The 20,210-nt window shown below is 45.3% G+C and overlaps 1 long non-coding RNA gene across 1 annotated transcript; it reads right to left on the bottom strand.

Moving 5' to 3' along the window:
• Positions 1 to 10,431: 10,431 nt before the first annotated feature.
• On the bottom strand, positions 10,432 to 19,409 carry LOC125909428 (uncharacterized). The gene is made up of 4 exons (XR_007453685.1): positions 19,328 to 19,409; positions 12,803 to 12,843; positions 11,884 to 12,049; positions 10,432 to 11,612 (listed from the first exon to the last, which is right to left on the bottom strand). It is a non-coding gene; the product is annotated as an uncharacterized LOC125909428 (long non-coding RNA).
• Between the last annotated feature and the right edge of the window lie 801 nt (positions 19,410 to 20,210).

The following is a 20,210-nucleotide window of genomic DNA, read 5'->3' as shown; positions in this document are numbered from 1 at the left end:
GGAAATGCCTTCTCACTGACTGACTTCAGATCTCCCCGTGAATCCAAAAGCAATGAATGTATCTTCCACTCCATTTCAAAACGCACATAGACTCAGTACCTTCTGAAGCCAGGTCTGTAGTGGTGCGAGGTTTTATTTAATGTACAACAATCCCATTAGGTGAGTTTATTATCCCTTTATTTGTTTTTTTCCCAGCAAAGGAAACTGAAACTCAAAATAGTTAAATAACTTGCCCAAGGTCACACAACGTAGGATTTTAACTCCAGGGCAGTGTGGATACTACACTTACTTCTCAGTTCTTCAGCTAGAAGGAGGAGTAAAGAATCACATGAGCTCTGAAATCTTGCTGGGCTCAAACCTAGGACATGGGAGGATAGAATGGGAAATTCTTATCCTCTTTGGCTCTGGCTGTGGCCTGCTCATCTCCTTCTTCCTCTCAAATCCAGGAAAGCAGGGGATTGGCACAGACTAACACAGCCTACTAAGACTTGGAAGAGGCGGCAATACATTTGACAAGAAGTGTTCCTGAATGAGTTCACAGAGATGGAAAAGGGAATACTGGTCCTCTCTCCTGGAAGTGCCCCCTACCAGGAGGAAACTAAGGCCTCTGCATACTTAGAACCTGCTTCCTGTCCTGGGGAAGCCCCTGGTCCAGCCCACCCCGTCTGACTCACTGGACCCATGGCATGAGTCACACTCTTTCCTCACCCATCTGTAGTGGCTGAGCCACCAGCCCACCAGGGAACCACGCTGACATAAGCCCAACTCAACCATGGGGAAGAGGATGAAGACAGAGGAAGCAGACAGTGGTGAAAAGCTGAGAATTGGAGAAAGGAGAGGGAAAGGTAAGGAAGCTCAGAACACAAGAGCTTATCTTACTCTTCCAGGCAGACAACTCTCCTCTCCCTCTCAAGACTTAGGCTGATGTGGAAGGATCCTTGACTCTCTCAGAAGGTCAGATAATATCTAGAATGTGTGAGTTGTAGAGAGCTATATGGTCAGTGTTTGCTTGTAGGTGATTCATGTGAAATTCCAATGTGAAATTCCATCATTAGAGAGTCATTCCTCTAGCTATAGATAAGGATCCACTGTTTAAGATACTCACAGTAGAGAACGGTAAATCATGAATCCTTACTCACAATGAATACATTGACTTAATGAGTGTATCAGAATCCAGAATCAGAATCTAATCAGAATTTTATAAATGAAGACTCCCAAAGCCCAGAGAAATAAAATGACTTGTCCAAGGCCCAACAGCCAGTTAGTGGCAATGCAAGACCAGGAAACAGGCTAACAGTACCTCAAGGTACTTCAAGTACTTCAAGGCTAGCTCTCAGCAAACGCCAAGGGCACTTTCCCTAGCAGTGTCCTGCATCAGAACAGGACTGTCTTGAGGGTATAACTACACACACTGGAAAGAGTTCTGTCTGCAAAGCCAGAAAAGACTTTAAACAATGTCTTCCATGTTTTTTCTGACCATAAATAATTTTTGTGCTCATTATAGAAAGTTTAGAAATTACAAAAATAAATAAATAAATAAATAAATAAATAACACCACACAAATCCCATCATCCAGGCAGATAATATTTTTACATTCACGTATATTTTTATTTAAAAATTCTTGAACCTTGTCTTTTTTTCATTTATTATAGCTAATAAGCATCTTAGCAGATCATTAAAAGTAATTCAAAAACATAATTTTAATGGTTGAATAACATTTCATCCTGCCTATATCATAATGTATTTCATCATTTTCATTTAGGTTGAATTCCCTGTTTTACTGTGTAAATGATGCTATGATAAATACCTCAGTACATAAACATTCTGCCACATCCCTGATTATTTTTGGATAAATGTTGAAAGCATGCTTTTAGGTTAAAAGGTGTATTTTTAAAATTTTTGATACACATCTCCAAACTGCCTTTTAGAAACATACCACAAGATGTCTTTACCAGCAGCATATGATAATGGCAGTCTCGGGTGTCTACACCAGTATTACCTGTAGTATTTTTAGAAATCTTTGCTGATTTTATTGGGAGGAACAGAGCCCCTTCCTAGATGTGTAGGCTCTGTGTTGTCTTTATCAGGGGATGGCTAGCTGGGGGAGATCCCCCTGGAAGAGACTCGGAACTGGGAAGTGGCCAGGAAAGAGGGCAGTGAAGAGGTGCAGTGTAGGGCACCACTCACAGGAAAAGGGGGGCATGTGGGGTCTTGGGCAGCCAGGAAAGCACCCTGAAGGCATTGGGCAGAAAAAAGAGGAAGGAGAAGGGAGCTAGAAGTGAAGGCAGCAGAGAGAGCTGGTAGAGAAATTTTGCCCAATTCATGGTTTTGCTCAAAGCCATCCCAAGTTGCTCTCTTACAGCCAGAAACATATTCATTCATTCATCATTTCATTCATTCATTCACCAAGGTGGAGACTCATATTGAATATGTTCCATGTACAAAGCACAAACCACTTGCCAGGAGGAATACACAGACCCTGGCCCCAGGCCTTACACATCAGTGTAGACAAAGTACCACTTTGATTAACCATGAATATCCCCCTGGTCTGCCACAGGTGGCAGGGCAGGCCCACCAACACAAAAAGTGGTGTTCCAGAACAGTGCTGCCCACACCATCTGTGCTGAAGACCAGTGCTTTTGATTTCCCCTGAGTCGTGGACTATTGTGTGGTCCTAGTGTGCATGACTAGAACATAGCCTCCACCATAGGCAACTTACCAGAGACTTCTGCATCAACCAAACTCATCTATATTCTGTTCAATGAAACAAAACCATCCATCATGCACTTGAATGTCGTGGCAATGCCCAGCTGCCATAAAAGTTTCCAAACACTCTCCATTTCTGTTCTTAGCTTATCACAGAGCAGTACCAAACAGACCACTCATAAAATAAACCACACTTCGAGTGTGAGTTCTGGAAACTTCACATCTTATTTCAGCCATTACATGACCTTTGGCAAATTACTTATCCTCTCTGATCCTTATTTTCCTCATCCATAAAATGGGGTAAGAAAGTGCCTGTCTCACGGGGTTATTGGGCAAAATAAATGAGAATATGAAAGTAAATTGTGTAGTGCCAATGCCTGGCACACAGTAGAACACAATAAATTCCCTCAATTCCATTTCATCCCAACCTTGTGAAGTTAGTAGGAGTATTGGTTGTAAGTACCCCACAGTTATGGATAAAATACCAAAGCTGGGAAGGGGGTAGAAGAGCAGAGAGTTTATGTTTACTGTGTTCCTATTATGTGCCAAAGACTTAGCATATACTATTTTATCTAATCCTCAAAAATTCCCTGTGAATTGGGGATTATACCCATTCTGTAGATGGAAATGAAGATTCAGAGAAGTTAAATAACTTGGCCAACATCACAAAGCTAGTATATGGCTCAGTCCAGGTTAAAATCTAGACCTGTCTGATTCCAAGCCTTGTTCTTTCCACTACTTCATACTGTCTCCTTTGGCTAAAGGATGTTCTCTCTTTGGAGAAGGAATCCCATTGGCCTAAGTCAGAGGGTTACTGTGGTAAGTTGCATTCTTGTTCCCAATTATTCACTGCCTGTGGTAGGCTTCCCTGACCCTTTGACTCAGGGTGGGTCTTGTAACTTGCTTTGACCCACAGAACATCACCTGCACATCCCAGTGGAAGATTTAAGCGCCATCACCTGGTTCCACCCTTGCTCTTTCCACAAGCCCGGCATGGCCCAAATCGGGGCTGCTTCCACAACTTGGGTCCAGGAGTGCACACAACTTGGGAAAAGAACTACAGCCAACGTAAGAAGTAAGCCTTTGTTGTTGTAGACACTGAGGTTGGGGGAGGGTTGTTTGCTACCACAGTGTAACTGGTGAAAGTTCATTGATACCCACAGCTCTCCACCTCAGCTGCGTCTCAGATCCTGAAGGACACTACTGGGCAATGCCAGGACTGGGCAGCTTGGAACACCTAACATGGACGGGTGGAGTGCCCTCTCATGAACACCCTGAAACTCACCTCCCTGTTCCACTGGCAAAGCTGAAACACCTTGAGAGAGCTGTCAGTCTCTCCAGGGTGTTCAGCCAGCCTTTGGTCGGGGACAGCCCAGACTCCCTGCTTCCCCACCAGTGCCCTCCATCCTGCCTGTCCCTCAGAACCCAGCCTTTTAGGAGAAATGCTTGTGGCAGCTGTCTCCTGGACAGGAAGGGCAGGGGGTGGAGCAGGATGCATCTCATGACTCAGCTGTCTGTTCAGGGAGAACTGGACCTGTTTAATATAGATAAGGGCCCTCCCCTCCTTCTCTCCCCCCTTCCCCCCTTCTCTAAATGTCATTCCTGGAGGTTAGGCTTTCTTTTGGCTTATTTTGTGTGTGTAAAAAAAGGGGGGGGCAACGTGGGGGAGCAGGGCGCCTGGGTGGCTCAGTCGGTTAAGCATCTGACTCTTGATTTTAACTCATGTCGTGATCTCACAGTTCCTGATGGAGTCCGGCATCAGGGTCCACACTGACAGCACAGAGCCTGCTTAGTTAGGATTCTCTCTCTCTCCCTCTCCCAAAATAAATAAATACATTTTTTAAAGGGGGGGGGTGGTGGTAGAACCTTGGCCTGGGAATGTCTGAGGAACCCCAGCAGGAAGGGGCTGGCTATGGTGCCATGTGCTGGCCACCGTGTATCACTATCACATCTGGTCATATTTGTTCTCCGGCCTCAGAGGCTCCCACCTGGCCAATCATCAAAATCACCTGCAGGGCCTTTAACCAGCCCCACTCAGGGCCTCCTCTCATAACAAGGCAGGTTGTGTACTGCATAAAAAGGGCAAATGGAAGCCAAAGTGCAAGCTATGCTCCACAGTCCACACATGCCCTCAACTCAGGGCTGCATTCTCTAAAGGGAGGGGGGATTTTTCTTAACCTAAAGTCTCTGTCCACTTGCCAAGTCATATCCTAGCAAGACTGCTTCTGCCCAGAGAAGGCACCTTCTTCTATTTCATACAAAGTAGCAGGGACCTTGCCCATCCCCAGGAGATTCTGATTTGTGGATTGGAGAAGCCTCATTTAAGAAACCTGTCCTGGTGAGGAGGTGGGTCAGCTCTGGGAACCTTAGTCCTGAAAAACCCCTGAGCTTCTCAGCCCTCTTAGGGGGAAGGGCCCTCTGAATTCAAACGTGGGTGCCGACTGAAGACCAGCCCCATTGCTGACTACGACGGGGGCAGGGGGAGGGAAATCCTGTGCGTCCCCCAGGTGATGTGGCTCGAGCTGAATTCGGGTGTGCAAGTCAGTCTCCAGGCTGGTCTCCCACCTGCATTCAGGCCGGGTGGCATAAAAGCGTCCCCAGCCCCCACGCACCCAGCTCCGCCCTCGGGAGAGGCTATCAGTTGCTAGGTGGGGCGGTCTGCTCGGGAGATTAGAAGAGGGCGAAGCCTGCCCCAACAATCCCCAACACAGAGCTCTGAACTTAGACAAACTGAGGAGTAGGGGGTTGCTGCGGGCTTCGTGAGGTTAAAAATGCTAAGAGATGGCGTGAAGACTGAATTCTCAAAGTAGCAATCACTCACGCCCCTTTTGGGAGTTTCCAGTGAGGGGGAAGCTCGGGCCAGAACTTCCCAGGAATGGAGGCTGACGCTTCACCGCATTCCAAACGCGGAACCACGTGGGTTGGGCGGGGCAGGCGCCGCGCAGAGGTCAGCTGTGGAGGCCGAGGCAGACTTCCCACCAACACCTGGCCAGCGGGAGCCTTGGACGAAGAGTTTAAGGAGGTTCTCGGAGTGTGGAGGTGCAAGGTCCACCCCTGAAAGCGCGTGTCTCCTTAAATTTTGTGCTGCTTCTCCTGCTAGTCCCGCCCCAGTCCCAGCCTGAGTCTTGACCACTGCGGGTGCAACTTCTGAGTTACCTGGCTCCTCCACAGCTTTTGGGGTTGCCCGCCCATGTAGAAGCCCACCTCCCACGAGCAAGGTGAATCTCCTCTCACTTGAAGATCAGAAATTGAGATCTTTCCTGTTCAATTAAGGATACGTTTCCAGTAAGTGCAGACATGGAAGAAAATAGCAGACAAACAGTGGCTAAGATGGCAGACTGCATTTGATCTCCTTAAAGTGCAGATCCGACTTGAGAGAGCTATGCTGGGCCTGGGACTTTGCACTTGTAACTAGTCACCAGATGATGTTACTGTCCTTGGTTAGGAACCACAGGAGTTACTTAGCTCCCGTAAAGAGGAGACCTCGAACTCCGGTCTGGCTGCACAATTTGCAGGTTCCAATACAGAATGAAAAGGTAGGCTCCAGTTTCAAAACTTAAGAATTTCAAGGTATCAGCAGCAGACTGTTAAAACAGTCGTGGGGCCCTATGCCACTGTTGGAGCCTCACAGGGTTGTTGAGAGGATTAAAGGTTAGCCCGTAAAGCACTTAGATATCACCTGTGCATATCCTTGATCATGTTGGTGATCATTATGCCTCAGCCCCAGACAGCCTCTCCCTGAACACATGGACTGTCAGACCTTACGTAGTCCAACCTTCCTTTTAGGGGGGAGGAAATTGAGCTTCCTGGGAAGAGTTCAAAGAATAAATGGTAGGTCAGAGGGACAACTTGTGAGGTCACGCTCAGAACTCAAACCTCTATGCCAGGGCTTTTCCTCCTGGGCTGTATTCAGTATGTGTGTGGGAGGGTGGGGGTGGGGGACAGGCAGCAGGAAGGTAACCTAGCATCTCAGAAATGCTGAGGGGAGGTTGAGACTAGATGGGTGCCTGTTGTCCCTGCAGGAACACAGTCCAAATCATTGGATCACACACCTGTTGGACTTTTGGGATGTATGTCCTGAGCTCCTTGGTAAGAACCTAGAATCCTGTGGGAATGGCACAGGTGCCCTCAACCACTGCCTCTTAAACAGATCCAGTTGCTGTGCTTTGTGGTTCTTGGTCTGCCCTTCAAAGTTTCTTTGCCTCCTCCCTTATTGCCACCTACTGCTGTCAGGGTGCTCATCTCCAGCAGCTACTCTATAAATTGCTTACAATCGGATTAAATTTAGAAACATAACCCAAGGTATTAGAACTGTGCAGAAAATAAGGATAAATGGTGTCTGAATGCTCTCGTCACATGATATGTGCTCCTCCAAAACTTCTCCAGGCTTTTCTTTTTCACCTGATTTCTGATTCTGTGCTTTGTTTTGCATGAGTGAGGTTGCCAGATATTGAATTCTGGATGAATGAGTTATCACTGTAACAATAAGGAAATTGATAATAGAAAAATTGCAGGTTTTAAGAAGTATTGCCATTATTACTATTTTAGTCATCACTATTAGGACAGGAAAATTGACAGTGAATTTCTGAGGCCATTCTGAGAACAAGACCAGCTCTTCACTTCCTATTATAAATCAGGGGAAGCCATTTTACGGTAACAGTAGCGCCTTCTCTTTCTAGAGGCCACTCTCAAGACAGCTTCTATTGAAGACAGCGCTTTGCTCTTGACCCCTAATTGCACTTTCCAGACATGGGGATACAGTGTAGCCAGCAATGTGAAGATGGGGTAGTGAGTTATCCAGCCCTCAGATTTGTGTCTACCCCAAACCAGGGCATAGACCGTGGCTACCTCTTCCTTCCCTCTTTCCCTCTTACCCCTCCAGGTGTCTCATGATTGCTTAGGAAGCAAGAACTGGGTGAGCCTCAGGTGTCCGCCCAGTCAAGTAGACCTAAGGGCTGAGCAAGACAACTGTCCTCCAAGAATGGTCTTCCCCACTTCCCTCTCTAGCAGGATCCTGCTTCTCTCTCAGACCCACCTCTGTGGCCCCTCTTCTGAAGCTCTCTCCAGCTACCCCCCAGAGTTGGGGCTCAGCCTTGTATATCACTGCATCTTGGTAGAACTAATAATAGTGATAGCTGCCATATTTGGGCCACTGTGCTAAGTCATCCATTAATGCCAACAGCCCAACGAAGTAGATGCTGTTATTTGCATTTGCAGATGATGAAATGGAAGTAACTTGCCAAGCTTGTACAGGGCTGACTCCAAATTTGGGCTCAATCTTTGGGCTCAAAATTTTTACTGAATATCATATACTATGGAGACAATCTCTCAAGATGCAGACTAGAGGCCTGGGGCTCCAATGACTTCTGAGTGAAACTCATGAGTGAGTGCAAAGGAGGGAGGTGTTTGGGAGGGCAGGCATCCCTGCAGCACAATTCCAGGGAGCTGAGTCTACAGCACTGAAATGCTTTGGGGTGTCCTGGGCATTTCTCTTTGTGGCTGTGGCCCGCTCAGGACGTTTGTGGCTCTTGGAAGTGGAGTCAGCTAGGAAGTCTGTCACCTATGATGCCAAGGTCTCTGGGAAGTAGGCCTGCTGGGAAAACAGTCCACGTTCCTCTCATGACCAGGAACAGCTTGAGAGACTGCCATACTTGTGAATGAGAAACCCAGGGAGGCAGACCTACTGTAGGCTCTGGAATGACCCAGTCCCCTCCTTATGTATCTTTTGTAGAGCAGACTCCCTGGTTAGCCCATTTGTTTTATCTGCCAAGTCCTTGTCTTAGCCCTTGAATCAAGGTAGCAATCAGGGTTGCATGTCCCTCTGTCCTAAGGGCTGCACACTTGTATCTTGTAGCTCTGTGTCGTCTTCTCCTTCTGCCTTAGAAGCAACACCAGGAGATCCTTTCCTCCTGGGATCCTGAGTCAGGACTAGATTCCAGGATTGTGGACCTCTTCCCTGTCCCCAGCCCTGGGTCTCACAGGTGGGGCAAGTTTGAGATCTCTGTGGTGGGTTTTCATTCTGTGACTTTACTCACCAGGTCAAGCCCTGCAAGTGGTGAGTGTCAATGAGATCATCTAGAAGGCCTGAAGGCTGGACCCATGGCCTGTCTGCTACCCATACACGTATGCATGTGCAGGCACACACACACACACACACGTGCACTCATGTGTGCCAAACTCCCGTTGATTCTCTAACTGCTAGTTTGTCCCAATCAGTGTCTTGGTCCAGGAGTGAGATGACAAGTAAAATAAACATACCTCCTCTTTACAAGTGGCTCCTTTCTCTAAGTTCCTGTTGTCCAGTAGAACTTTCTTTGCTGATGGAAATGTTCTATATCTGCTCTGTCCGACACCACGAAAGGCTATTGAGCCACTTAAAATGAGACGTGTAAAGAACTGAAGTTTAAATTTTATTTCATTTTAATTAGAATTTATACAGCCACCTGTGACCAGTGGCTAGCAAATCAGACAATGCAGATCTAGGGATCGTCATGTTTTCCAATAAAAACTCAGGACCCAGGGCCTGATAGGTGGGAGTAGATGTATAGGGCAATCTATTTGGAATTGGGACTGGACTGTTAATCTCTATGCTACATCTGTGCTGGAGCTCATCTTTGTCCCCCTTTTATACATTTTTATTTCTAATCCTCCCAGCAACTCTGTGAAGAAGATCATCTTTATTGTTGCAGATGAGGCAACTGAGGCCCAGAGAGCTAAGTGACAGCCTGAGCTCACACAGCACACTGGGGATCAGCCTCATCCCCAGAACTGTGTGGCTCCTGCTCTGGTTCCAAAGCGAGGCTCCTCCCACTGCCTCTCTAGGCGCTTTGAAGTCCATTCATCAGAGGGTGGCCCAGCCCTCCCACAAAGCCCTGGGTGCTGCTGCAGTAAAAAACTAGGGTAGGGAGACTTCTGAGTTCAGCCGCTGAGGGGAAGTTACTGGTGTATCCAGGAAAGGAGGGAAGTGGCCAGCGCACCCACGCAGACTGACCTGCACCCCAGCCCACAAGTGTCTTATGGAGGAGGCCAGGAGACCGCTGAGCGGGACATATGATGTCCAAGGCCTTCCTCCTGCCTGAAATTCTTTGCTTGCTGTCTGAATTCCACCAATGGTTCTTTCTCTCTCTCAACAAAATGTAGAAGAGATTCTTTAATAGCTCGATTTATGGAGAAGAAAAGGAGATTTTGATAGAGGGGAGAGTCATTTGCAAGGTAGAGTAGAGGGAAGGGCAGAACTGGGTGGAACCCCAGCATGGCACTTTAGTCAAAGAGCCTTGAAGACACAGGGTTCCCCGGGGAGGGGGGGGGCAGTGTGGGATGAGTGAAGAAGCAGGGAACATGGCAAGGAGTATTAGTAGGCCAGGTTTTGGGGAGGCATTGAAGGCAAACTTTCAACCCACCTAAACTCAGTCTGTTCCTCTCAGGGCTCTCATGCCAGCCTGGTTCTCTCATGCCCCATGGCCTTTGCATGCACAGCTCCCTGTACTCCAAGCCTTACTAGCCTCTGCTTGGCACACCCCTCCTCTTCCTCTTTCAGGTCCCAGTTTAAAGATTACTTTCTCAAGGATATCTTTCTGGCTCCCAGGCTTTATTTAATATGTATCGTGTTGCATGTTCTTACGGCATCTTCTTTCCTCCATGTGCTTAGCTCATCTTTTAATTGTTTACTTGTTATTATTTGATTAATGTCTTACTCCCTCATTGGATTCTAAGCTTCATGAAAACTAGGACTATGTGTGGTTTTACTCTTGATTTTAGCCACAGCAACTCCTCATGATGCCTGGCACATAGGCACCATTCCATAAATAAGGGCTGAATAAGTTCAGTGAATGCAGGTTAAGTGGGTCCATCCACCATGGGGCTTTCTGTCCCTTTCCACAAAGAAGTTGAGTCTGCCCAGACTGATCACCAGAACTGTGATGAGTCTGTCCCTAAGTCACTCTTAACTCCTTCATTCATACCTAGAAGAAAATCAGTTACAGTGCTTTGGGTTCCAAGTAACCAAAAGTCAATCAACAATGGCTTAAACCCTAGGGAGATGTGTTTATCTACTTAACAAGAAGCCTGGAGGTATGTGACATCAGAGTTGACCCAATGGCTCAATGCTGCCATCACAAATCAGGCTTTTCCCAACTTCCTGCCCTGTCCTCATTCATGCATTTGTTGCCACAGCAACAAACATCATTCTCTCAAAACACTGTCTCAAGCAGGAAGGAAAGGGACAAGAAGGGATTGGGAGGGTGTTTGTTTGCAAGATGAATTTAAAGAATAAAATGACCATCTGTACCAGCCTCTAGGATAGTACTTAACAACATGGTTTTGCAGTTAATTCTTTATCTATGAGCACCCCTCCCCAGTAACCTCCCCGACCAGCTTTTTCCTAACAGAGGCTATTTCGGGAATGCCCTTCATCAGCCTCTAGCACAGTCCCCAGGCAGCCATGGTGCTTGCAGAAGGGGGAAACCAAGAGTGAGAGAGACCGGGAAGGTCTGAAGTGGGGATATGGGCTGTGTCCATTGCCAGAACTGGGGAACTTGGAGGGAAAGTGGGCATCAGGGTGCTCATAGCACAGGAAACAGGAAGTGATGAGTCTGAGAGGAGAAGGGGGAGAGCTGTGGTGATTACTGGCACAGTTGGTAAGGAGCTGTAAAAAAAAAAAAAAAAAAAAAAAAGGGAAGGGTGTAGACCCAGGGGTTTGTGCCAGTCCAGCTTCCTATATGTCCTGACGTTTTCTTCCATCTCAGTGAGTGTTGTTTCCTTCCAGAGAGGGCAAGTATATGGCTGTCCCTCTCCTCAGAAGCATCCAAGTGCAAATGAATCCTTGGTGGGTATTTCTATGGCTCCTGCAGTATTTGGAGCGATGAAAGGAATTGAAATCCTCTTCTCCATTCTCACCTATTATGGTCCTGTGGAATTGAATACCAATAGCAGGCAGGGGAGAGAAGCTAAAATATTGAGGGTTGTTAAGAGAGAAGGAAGTAAAACCACTGATCCCCCCCCCCCCCCACTCCCATTTTCCCCCTCATTTCCATTCTCAACATCTGGCATTCTCTCTTGGGTCGTGACCTGCCTGAACAGGGTCCCTACTGAGGCTTCCATGGAGGGGTGAATCTGACAGGGTTGGGTTGGCTCTTGGGGTGCCATTGGACCAGAAAGGACCCTCTGCTGTGACCCTACTTTGTGCCTAGAAGTTGGTTCCGCATGGTCCTGGCTCAGCTCTTGTCCATCAGAGAAGTCCGAGGCCCCCTCCACTGCATCCTCGCCTTTCTCTGCCTTAATTCTTCTCAAGTCCTACTTGGAAAGGAGGGACATCATCCCAACAGGCTCAACTGCTGTATTGTGCCTGGAGAAACAAAGTTTAATACTGCAAATGAAACCATTTTAATGGCTGCTTTGTGCTGCCCCAAATAAAACATCTCTAAGTGGTTTCTCAAGATAACACATCAAAAACCAAAACACACTGAACATCCAACATTTAAAATATTCAGTATGACTCTCAGATTACCTTTTCCTGTGGAAACACAATCAGAACAATGGTCGCTAGGATACTCTGCACACAAGGGAGTGTATTGTTGGGTCTGATAACATCTCAGCTGAGCTACCGAGGGAGGAGGATGTCAGCCTCACCCTTGGGGTTTTCAGTGATCTCAGCAAAGTTAGGAACCAAAAACTGGGGACCATGACTGAGTCCTTTGAAAGTGTGGGACCCTATGTATCTTGCTGTGATGGATGTTTCATTGCCTGCTGCCACCTTCACTATAGGGACAATTGGTAAGCCTCTCAAATGGCCAAGTGTGAGTACGTTTCATAGCATCAGAGAAAGGGCAGACTTTGTGCTGATTTGGGGAAGGGAGTGGTGGTGGATAGTCTGGTTTTAAGAGGAACTTAAAGTCTAAGGACTCCTGGGGTTTGTGGCTTGGAAGCGAAGGCAGCTCAGGGCAGTTCTGGTCCTGAGGCGTGTCCAGGGAGCCAGGACCTCCATGTGAAGAGGGGAGAGTGTGCACAAGCTGAGTGAAGGGGACTGTCATTTTCCAGCCACACTCTCTAATCTCTGGCTAGAGCAAGGACCCAAGGCCCTGAAGGAGTAAGAGCTCACCAGTCTTCCCTTGTTTCTCCAAGCTCCAGGACCCTCTCCACCTATTAGGAGAAATTAGATGAGTCAAGGGAAACTGAAAGGTAGAGTGTTGGAGGTGGCTGGGGAAGGGTTGCGTAGATAATATGCTTGAGGTGGCTGAAGACTATGGAAAGACAGGGGGCATATTCAAGCAGAAAAGCTGCACTGTCATTTTTGTGACAGTGCCTTATAACTGTAAAGCACTATCCAAATGGCTTTTGTAAAATCTTCCTGTTGTCTCTGCCCATTTTAAGAGAACGTCTGCCCAGTGGCCACTAGGAGGCAGCCAAGTCCCATGCATTTGAGGTATCCCTGGCAAGTAAGGTCCACCACTCCAGGAGGGCCAGAGGGACAGCCCTCATGGGCTGTGGCCATGGAAATTCAGCCAACCCAAGGCCCAGGGGCTCCAAGGCCAAACTTAAGCAGGCCAAACTTAAGGCCAAACCTTTGTCAATGCCCCTCTCCTTACTGTCTAGCATCCTCGTATCTCACCCAAAGCACACTTAGAGCTTCTTGTCTGCCACCCAGGACCCCACCCACCTTCTGTCTCACACAGAACTCATGGCAGGACTGACCTGCCCCAACCAGTTCCAGTTCTTATTCCCTCAGGTTCTACTAAAATATTGGCCCATCTGAGAAACTCATTTGCACTGCATGGCTGAAGACAATTTACTATTTACTTTTTTCTTTCTTTAAATGTTTATTTTTAAGAGAGGGAGAGAGCACGTGAGGGGCAGAGAGAGGGGGAGAAAGAGAATCCCAAGCAGGTTCTGTGCTGTCAGTGCAGAGCCCAATGTGGGGCTTGAACCCACAAACCATGAGATCACGAACTGGGCCAAAAATCAAGAGTTGGACACTTAACCCACTGAGTCACCCAGGTGCCCAGATAATTTGCTATTTAGCACTTCCAAAAATACTCTTACTTGAGGGGATTTGAACCTTAACAGTGATGGTATAAACTTAGTTTCCTCAAGCGCCTGTATGGAGGGGCTATAGTAATTATAAGGAATATATTTTTCTGGCATGTTCTGCTACTGTTACGGGACCATTCACAAAGTCTCTTGCACATTTCTGGGAGTCTCCAGAAGGTATCTTACAGGAGCTCCGCTCGTGCCCCAGGCCTCCAGTCAGCCTGGGGGGATGCTTCCGACTGTTTCTAATGAAACAACAGAGGGACCACTCCCCCATCCACCTACCTACACATGTACTCTCAAGTGTTCCAAGGCCAAAATGATATCTTGCTCCCCAATATCATAAAAATATTCACAGCCGGCACTTGTGCAGCACTTATCATATGCCTGGCACTTTGCTAAGTTCTTATATACACTATTCTCCACAACAACCCAGTAGGGGGAACTATCATCCTTACTCCTGTTTCACAAATGGAGGATTTGAGGCCCAGAGATGTTAAGTACTTTGACCAAGATCACACAGCTGATAAATGGAAGAGGCAAGATTCAAACCCAGGCAATCTGGCTCCGCAGCTAGGTTTTTAACCAGTGCACACAATGCCTCTTCAGACAGCTCCAGAAACTGCAATTTCAGCCTCCTCACAGCCTCCTTTCTCACTGGCACTGCCCAGTACTTGCCCTGCCCAGTACTTCCCCTTCCTGCAGACCTCTGAATCTGTTTTTCAGGTAGGCCTAAGGGCCTGGCATTCCTTCCTTCCTTCCTTCAGTGTTAGTTATTTACCAGGATGCTCCACAGACCAGCTCCCCACAGCGCCTCCCTACTGCTGCCTGGGATCTAGGACAGGAGACAGAGATGGGCTTTGGTCTGCAGAAGCCAGATGAACTTTGGCAACCTCTCTTATCTTGCCCTTTAGGCAGCTACCTCATGTGATTATCCTAATGTTGGTTCTCATGGCAAGTGGAATTATCCCATTAGGACTAAAGGGATCATAGAATCCTAGAGTCAGAGGAATATTAAGGTTCAAGACCTGTCCTCTCTTTTTATATGAAATAAGTGCCTGCAGGGGTGAAATACTTCATTCAAGTTCACAGAACTCAAGTAGGCTAAAGCCATGACTAGAAACCAACCAACCAGATTATTCTGCTAACAACAACGTCTAACATTTATTCAACACTTACTACACGCTGGGTGCCAACACTAAACCCCATAAATGCATTATCTTGTTTAACTCAATGTTCCTGTGGCCTAGCTCTGTTCTGTATTTTTCAAATGAGAAACCAATTCCAAGAGACTAAATAGCTTGCTCAAGATCACATGGTCTGTAAGCTACAGGGCTGGGATTGAACCCAGGTCTGTCTGTTTTTAATTATTTTATCTCATTTTATTTTTTTAATTTACATTCAAGTTATCATACAGTGCAACAATGATTTCAGGGGTAGATTCCTTAATGCCCCTTACCCATTTAAACATCCCCTCTCCCACAACCCCTCCAGCAACCCTCTGTTTGTTCTCCATATTTAAGAGTGTTTTATGTTTTGTCCCCCTCCCTGTTTTTATATTATTTTTGCTTCCGTTCCCTTAAGTTCATCTGTTTTGTATCTTAAAGCCCTCATATGAGTGAAGTTATATGATATTTGTCTTTCTCTAATTTCCCTTAGAATAATACCCTCTAGTTCCATCCACATAGTTGCAAATGGCAAGATTTCATTCTTTTTGATTGCCGAGTAATACTCCATTGTATATATATACCACATCTTCTTTATCCATTCATCTATCAATGGACATTTGGGCTCTTTCCATACTTTGGCTGTTGTTGATAGTGCTGCTATAAACATTGGGGTGCATGTGTCCCTTTGAAACATTGCATACCTGTATCCCTTGGATAAATACCTAGTAGTGCAATTGCTGGGTTGTAGGGTAGTTCTATTTTTAATTTTTTGAGGAACCTCCACACTCTTTTCTATAGTGGCTGCACCAGCTTGCATTCCCAGCAGCAGTGCAAAAGAGATCTTCTTTCTCTGCATCCTCCCCAACATCTGTTGTTGCCTGAGTTGTCAATGTTAGTCATTCTGACAGGTGTGAGGTGGCATCTCATTGGGGTTTTGATTTTTATTTCCCTGATGATGAGTGATGTTGAGCATTTTTTCATATGTTGGTTGACCATCTGGATGTCTTCCTTGGAGAAGTGTGTATTCATGTTTTTTGCCCATTTCTTCACTGGGTTATTTGTTTTTGGCGTGTTGAGTTTGATAAGTTCTTTATAGATTTTGGATACTAACCCTTTATCTGATATGTTGTTTGCAAATATCTTCTCCCATTCTGTCGGTTGCCTTTTAGTTTTGCTGATTGTTTTCCTTCGCTGTGCAGAAGTTTTTTATTTTGATGAGGTCCCAGTAGTTCATTTTTGCTTTTGTTTCCCTTGCTTCCAGAGATGTGTTGAGTAAGAAGTTGCTGCGGCCAAGGTCAAAGAGGTTTTTGCCTGCTTTCTCCTCAGGGATTTTGATGGCTTCCTGTCTTACATTTAGGTCTTTCATCCATTTTGAGTTTATTTTTGTGTGTGGTGTAAGAAAGTGGTCCAGGTTCTTTCTTCTGCATGTCGCTGTCCAGTTTTCCCAGCACCACTTGCTGAAGATACTGTCTTTATTCCATTGGATAGTCTTTCCTGCTTTGTCAAAGATTAGTTGGCCGTATGTTTGTGGGTGCACATTAAATATTCTTTAACATGTTATTTCCATTACTACATGGAACAAAAGAGGAACAGTGAGAAGTAAGTTTCCCTCACACCCTTTTACCCTGTTCCTCCAACCTCACAGGCAACCACTATTGATTGGTAACATCCGCCCGACACTTTACAGTTTTAAACAATAATTTCCCAGAAATTATCTCATCAGATTCCAGCAACAGCTTCCTAAAATATGTTAGGCATAAGTTTTTATTGTCTCCTTTTACAAATTGGGAGCCTAGCTCAAAGAGATTATAACTTGCTCACTTAGGCTTCTAGTAAATGGCAGAGCCAAGATTAAGACCCTGGTCATCTGAGACCACCTTCTGAACCTTTTGAAATACACCACACTACCTCCCTTAGTGAAAGAGTCTTGGGTTTTTAGAACTTGGAATATGCCATAAATAGTTTGCCTTCTACAGAGAGAGACTTTTAGTTGGTCAGGAAACAGGAAAAACCTCATCATTTCTTAAGTATTTACATTCCAGAGTGAACTGTTCATTCTCTGCTTTGGGGCAGATTTACAAAGACACTTCCCTGTGTTTTAGAGAATTCTACAATTAAAATCATTGGGGTGCTTTCAGGCGAGACCAAGGATCCTGTGTGGACTGGTTTTCTAGGGCCACCATAACAAAGTACCACAGACTGGGTGGCTTAAATCAATAGAAACTTCTTCTCTCTGCTCTGGAGGCTAGAAGTCTAGAAGGTGTTGGTAGTGTTGGTTCTTTCTGGAGGCTCAGAGGGAGAATCTGTTTCAGGTCTCCAGGCCTCTCCTGGCTTCTGCTGCTTGTCAGGTATCCTTGGGATTCCTTGGTCCAATCTTTGCCTCTGTTGTCTCATAGCCTTCGCCCGTGTGTGTGTGTGTGTGTGTGTGTGTGTGTGTGTGTGTGTCTGCCTGTTTGTCTGTCTATCCGCCTGTCTTTGCCTATGTCTCTGTTATCCCTTTTATCAAGACATCAGTCATTGGATTTAGGGCTCATTCTAATCCAGGCATGACCTCATCTTAACTAACTATATCCACGAAGATCATATTTCCAAGTAAGTTCACATTCTGAGGTCCTTCGTGGACATGAGTTTTGAGAGGATGCTTATTCAACCTAGTATACTGTGTCTTCCTGTTTTAATTAATGAATGGAATATGCTGAGTCCTGGAGGCAGGACAATTCTGCCCATCTTAAGGGAGGGAAAGGAAAGGGGAGAAAGATAAATGGAGGACTCCTCAGAGGAGCATACAGATTACTGCTGGCTGAAACCAAGAAATAGCATGAGCTGGGTTGGGCTGGGCTTGGGGGGACAGTGTATCATTTTATTGCAAGGCTTTTGGGTCAAAATGCTTGTATTTTAGTGAACATGAGAATGAGAATAGGAGTGAGGTGGAGAGAAGAAAGGAGAGAGCTGGCTTAGTCACAAGAATAATCTCCTCCTGACCCACGCAACAGTAAATAGCTGGGGCTAAGTCCTAGGCAGATAAAGAGGAGATAACAGCTAATCAAACCTTAACACACACTGTAGGTTCCTTTTCTGCATTGAAAAAAAGAACAACAAAAAGCAAACCAACAAAAAGTAAATAGCTGGGAATTAATTTAACTTGGAATAAATGATTTTTTTCAAAGAAAATGTTAAGGTGTAAAGGAAAACATGAGTGAATGAAGAGCTATACTTTTTTTTTTAGTTTGTTTGTTTGTTTATTGGGGGAGAGAGAGAGATAGAGAATCCCAAGCAGGCTCCATGCTGTCAGTGCAGAGCCTGATGTGGGGCTCCAGCTCACATACCATGAAATCATGACCTGAGCCAAAGTCAGACGCTTAACTGACTGAGCCACTGAGGTGCCCCTGAAGAGCTGCACCTTGATCTTGATTGTGAAATCTAAATAAAGTTAAGATTACAGTAGAATATAAAGACAATGAGCTGCATTGCAGGGCTTAACAAATAAATAGTAAAACTCATCTGGAGTATGAATGGGCAAAATATTTAGAAAAAAAAATGTTTTAGGGAACTTAAAATAACCAGATAGCTATCACTACAATCTATCAGGGTAAAGACAATAAAAATTGACGAGGGAAATATACTGAAAAAATAGATTGAAGGTATTTAGGAACTTTATGTAAGATGAATAAGCATCAACACAATGCTATAAGAATCATTATTGAATAAATATCATCTAAATAGTGAGACGTCCACATGAATCAGAATGAGCTTATATTCATATTTTTCACCTCGTGCACTACAATACATTTCAAATGGGTCATAAAAAGCCAGAGAAGACAATGGAAAAGCAAATGTGTTTCAACCATGAAGAGGAGAAACCATTTTGACTATTGACAAAAGAGATATCACAGACAGGGTAGATGGATCCAAATGTGTTTTTAAGAGCCTTTTGTGCCACTGAATGTAATAAAGCAAACACAAAAATGAAAGCCACAGAAGGAGGAGAATTCTATGTGGCAAATAAAGCTTTTTATCCAAAATAGCTAAGGAATTGATATAACTGTAAAAGGCCAGTATCCTGTTCCTTTTTTGATAAGTAGTCAAAGGAAGTGAGCACATCATTTACACACCAACCTCTACATAGAAAAATGTGCAGCCCCACTATAAATCTTGAACTTGCAGTTTTAGCAACTTGTATATTGTTATAAAAATCAATTTAAATGCTAAAACTTAATGTTCAATTATTCAAATTCCCTGGAGACTAATTTGGCAAAAACTACAAAGTAATTCCTATCCTTTGATTCCATAATACTTCTTATAAGGAAATGTCTAAAGAAAATAACGTAAAAGAAAAAAATCATTACTACAAAGTTTTCATTACAGTATTATTTAAATAGGAAAACATTAGAAACCAACCATTTGCACAATGACTTCTAAGTCAGTACCTTTCAAAGGGTGGGGCAGGGGCGTCTTATGACCCTCTAACCAGAATCCCCTGGGATGGTGTAGAAAGACAGGTTCTTGGGTCACACTTCAGACCTCGTAAATCATAATCTGAAGGGGACCTAGGAATATTCATTTTATCAGGCAGGCTAGATGACTCATAATTGCCCTGTTGTGAGAGCCACTATACTGTAAGCCAACCACAGTGCGGGGGGGGGGGGGGCATTTGGAGGACCAAACTGTGTTTGAAGCAACAGCCCCTGTGCATGCACAGAAATGAAAAGGGAATAAATTATGAGGACTGCAGAGAGAATACCCAGCTCTGTGGGCAGCAAATGCACGTGTGTGAGATGCCCACAGAGCAGTGGCCACAACAGGACAGAGTAACAGAGCACTCACTGGGTGCTCATCATGTTGTATTTTGTTCTATAAATTGTTTTTAAACTCCATTGTGGTAATACAAGTTTTCAGGTATTTGTCAAACTCCTAGGAGGGTCACATGAAGAGTTAACAGAACACTGGATTTTTTTTTTTTTTAACTATTTTCCTTTTTTTTTTTTTTTTGAGCTTATTTTGTGAGAGAGTGCTCACGTGCACACACACGCATACACACACGTGCGCATGCCAGGGAGGGGGAGAGAGGGGGAGAGAGAGAGAGAGAGAGAGAGAATGAGAATGAGAATGAGAATATGAATATCCCAAGCAGGCTCCACACAGTGCAGACCCCAATGCCAGGTTCGAACTCATGAACCATGAGATCATGACCTGAGCTGAAATCAAGAGTCGGTTGTTTGACTGAGCCACCCAGGCACCCCTGGAATACCAGATCTTTAGGGTCCCCGCCTCAAAGCATCCTTGCCTGGATGTCACCCCCTGTCCTTTTCC

This window comes from Panthera uncia, assembly GCF_023721935.1.
Source record: "Panthera uncia isolate 11264 chromosome B3 unlocalized genomic scaffold, Puncia_PCG_1.0 HiC_scaffold_1, whole genome shotgun sequence".
NCBI lineage: Eukaryota > Metazoa > Chordata > Mammalia > Carnivora > Felidae > Panthera > Panthera uncia.
This window is presented reverse-complemented; position numbering and strand designations above follow the sequence as displayed.